Source organism: Colobus angolensis, unplaced genomic scaffold (assembly GCF_000951035.1).
Source record: "Colobus angolensis palliatus isolate OR3802 unplaced genomic scaffold, Cang.pa_1.0 Scaffold31, whole genome shotgun sequence".
NCBI lineage: Eukaryota > Metazoa > Chordata > Mammalia > Primates > Cercopithecidae > Colobus > Colobus angolensis.
The window spans coordinates 9444145-9448360 of NW_012116377.1; the positions used below are offsets into that span (position 1 = coordinate 9444145).

The 4216-nt window shown below is 39.4% G+C and overlaps 1 protein-coding gene across 2 annotated transcripts in view; it reads left to right on the forward strand.

The window, feature by feature from the left end:
* Window positions 1–4216, forward strand: part of CCDC14 (coiled-coil domain containing 14) — a 50189-nt gene that overhangs the window by 32949 nt on the left and 13024 nt on the right. The gene's annotated exons all lie outside the window — the stretch shown is intronic.

Genomic DNA, 4216 nt, shown 5'->3' on the forward strand with positions numbered 1-4216 from the left:
TGATCCGCCTGTCTCGGCCTCCCAAAGTGCTGGGATTACAGGCTTGAGCCATCGCACCCGGCCAAGAATTAGATTCTTAACTGCTTTTTTAAAGTTCCAGGAGAGAAGTCAGTTACCTTAGGCCTAAAGATCAGCAGATCTGACTTTGTCTTTGAATGATCCTAGAAGTTCCAAATATAAAATAATCTTGAATATAAAGTAATCTTCCTTGTGTTTCCAATGAACGGATCCATTTTGAATTTTAAACTTTCCCCCACATTTTGAATGATAAACTTGTAGGGAATCGGATGAAACAGTAATATATAACATTTAATTTATTAATTTAGCTTTATAAATGTATTTGAAATTAATAATCTGTTCACATGGAAATATTGTCCTTTTTCCACATTTATATTTCATAGGGTGTTTGTGTTCAAACTTTTATTTAACAATGGGAAAAGCAAGACATTTTTTGTAATCATAGAATTATAATTGATTAGGTTCTAGTCAGAGGTTCTCAATATTGGCTTATACCAGTCTTATTCAAAATAAAGTAATAGAATGTCCCTTCTTATTGAAAGTCTTGGTAAGGTATCCCAAGGAACATGTTTCCTTTTTTCTGAGGAATAATTTCGGGGTAAGAACTTTGTTAGTGTCAGGTATTTATACTAAGAGAAACCAGTAAAAAAAAAGGCCACATATGGTGTGTGATTCCATTTATGCGAGATGTCCAGAATGGGCAAATTGACAGAGACACAAAGTAGATTAGTCGTTGCCAGGGGCTGGAGGAACCGAGGGGTGTAGGATGAGAAGTGACTGCTAATGGGTAGTTTCATTTAGGAGCGATGAGATGTTCTGAAATTAGATAGTGGTGACAGTTCTCAACTCTATGAGTATACTAATAACCACCAAATTGTGCACTTAAAAGGAGTAGATTTTGTGGTATGTAAATTATATCTGTAGGGTGCAGTGGCTCATGCCCGTAACCCCAGCACTTTGGGAGGCTGAGGTGGGTGGATCGCCTGAGCCCAGGAGCTCAAGAGCAGCCTGGGCAACACAGCAAAACCCTGTCACTACAAAAGATACAAAAGTTAGCTGGGCATGGCTGGGCATGGCAGTGCATGCCTGTAGTCCCAGCTACTCGAGAGGCAGAAGTGGGAGGAGCCCAGGAGGTCAAAGCTGTGGTGACCCATTGTCATGCCACTGCACTCCAACCTGGGCGACAGAGTAAGACCCTGTCTCAAAAAAAAATAATAAAATAAATAGATTAAATAATATCTCAATAAACTGTTATTTTGTAAAAGGTGTATATGGTATACAGTCTGTTTAGAAAAGAAAAAGAAAAGAAAAAATAGTCGGCATGGTCAAGTGCCATGAGAGTTTGCTTAGGAGTTACTATGAGCATCTGCTTCATTCTAAGGGGCAGCTCTTAGCCCCAAGCAGAAAATCTGATGAAGTGGAGGATATAGTTCTCTGGTAGTTTTCTTTCCTTCTCACAATCTTTTTCTTCATACTGCTAAATTCAGCTTCTTTGTGGATGTGAAATCACAAGCTGATATCTTTTATAAACTACTTCAATTTTTTTCAAAGTTGTGTCTTTCCTGTATCATTTTATTTGTCCTCATCTATGGAGGGAAGATTTTAGTATCTGCATTTTCATAAATGGGCAAACTGAGGCCACGCAAATTAACTATTAGTAGAATGTTAATAACAGAGCCGGGACTAGAACTTACGTCTGTTAATTTCTAGCCAGATGTTCCTCTTGCACATGGAATAGCTTTAGCCATGGTAATAACTCCATGCGTAATTTAGCCTAAGTAAACCTTATGATTTTTTTTTTTTTTTTTGAGACGGAGTCTCGCTCTGTCGCCCGGGCTGGAGTGCAGTGGCCGGATCTCAGCTCACTGCAAGCTCCGCCTCCCGGGTTTACGCCATTCTCCTGCTTCAGCCTCCGGAGTAGCTGGGACTACAGGCGCCCGCCACCTCGCCCGGCTAGTGTTTTGTATTTTTTAGTAGAGACGGGGTTTCACCGTGTTAGCCAGGATGGTCTCGATCTCCTGACCTCGTGATCCACCCGTCTCAGCCTCCCAAAGTGCTGGGATTACAGGCTTGAGCCACCACGCCTGGCCTGATTTTTTACCTGGGAGGTACGTGGATAAATGGATGGATTCATTTGTTTATTCAACAGACATTTATTTTGTATTATGTTCCAAATATATATATGCGAAGCATACATGAAAATATTTAATTATTTTTGGTTGCTAAATATCCACATTGACAAGCGAAAAACTTCTTGTAGTGCTTTACTGACATATGTAGGAATATGTCTTTTATTTATTTATTTTTATTTATTTATTTATTTATTTATTTATTTATTTTTTAGACATAGTCTCGCTTTGTCGCCCAGGCTGGAGTGCAGTGGTGCTGTCTTGGCTCACTTCAAGCTCCACCTCCTGGGTTCACGCCATTCTCCTGCCTCAGCCTCCCCAATAGCTGGGACTATAGGTGCCCTCCACTACGCCTGGCTAATTTTTTTTTTTTTTTTTTTTAGTAGAGACGGGGTTTCACTGTGATAGCCAGGATGGTCTCTATCTCCTGATCTCGTGATCCGCTCACCTCAGCCTCCCAAAGTGCTGGAATTACAGGTGTGAGCCACCGTGCCCGGCCAAATACATCTTTTTTTTTAGTAAATGCATTGCACATGTTGAACATTGCACATGTTGACAATACTATTCAACATGTGCCATGCATTTACTAAGAAAGTTGGTAACAAAAACATAAGAAAAATCTTTCAGAGTAACAGTATAACTTTCCTAGAAATTAGTAGAAATGGAAGCCCAAAGAAAAAAGGGACTCACCTGAGTTTCACAGCTAGTTAGTGTCTGAACTAGGACCAGAGCCAGGATTTTGCTTTCTGTTTTAAAGTGGACAGCTTTTCTCTGAATGAAGATGCGCCATTATTGAGGGATTCTTCTACCTGTGTTGGAGATACTTTTGTACCTGCTCATTCTTTCAAAATAACATGCAGTCTCCCTCTCCATTGTTTATTCAGAATGAAAAAGTGTAATTGGAGGCTTCTTTTTTTCCTTAACATTTATCCTAACAAAAGTATAGGAACTAAAAAAGTTCATTAATTCTTGCCTACTATTTGCCTTTAGAAAAGGCCCTGTCTAGAATATTAGACACAGACTTTTGCTCTCCTTTTCATAAGAATCAAGAATTTTCCTATCAGTTTTTTACATTTTTGTTAAGCACGTTTTTATGCTGGGCATAAATCCTGCCTCGTGACTACTAGCTCACCTGTCAGATTGACTGCACTCTTATCAATGATTGTAAAAACATGATGGGAAGGCTTGACACAATATCTCATGTAGAGTTTAACACTATCCCTACATTTTCCAAAGATTTAGTAACAGCTTCAAAATTCTAAGTACATACATTGATGTCAGTTTTATACTTTTTTTTTGTTTTGAGGCAGAATCTCTCTCTCTGTCACCCAGGCTGGAGTACAGTGATACGATCACAGCTCACTGCCACCTCAACCTCTCTAGCTCAGGCAATCTTCCCACTTCAGGCTCCCAAGTAGCTGGGACCACAGGCACATGCCACTGTGCCCAGGTTTTTTGTTGTTGTTGTTCTTTTTTTTACTTTTAGTAGAGACGAGGTCTTGCCATGTTGTCCTAGCTGGTCTTGAACTCCTGGGCTCAAGCAATCCTCCCACCTTGGCCTTCCAAAGTGCTGGGATTACCAGCACACCCAGCCATTGTTTTGTTCTTTAAATTTAAAAAAAAAAAAAAAGAAGTCTCTGAGCTTAATTATATCTAAATTCATCCACATTGTTGATTCATAATTTCTTTGGTGACACTCTATGCAATTCAGTTGGTTAGGAACATCTCCAGTACGATAGGTGAGTTGCTGTGACCATTTTAATTTTACTTTGGACATTAGAGTGTAAAGCACCAGCATCCGACAGTACAGATAAATCTACATGCTCTTCTACTCCTTCACTCTTCCCATAGTCACCTTAGTCAGATAGGCATGTGGTTTTTGTATGTATGTTTTAAATAATCTCTCAGAAAAGAGATTCTGTAAAATTTCTGAATGTCTTTCTCAGACTTTGCGGGAGGAGTAAGGACTGAAAGGTACATGTACAAGGTCTAAAGAAATACCACAAACCATCTTTCTTTTCCTTCTCCAACCTTTAATGATTTTAAATGTGCCTGTATCACTTTTTTTT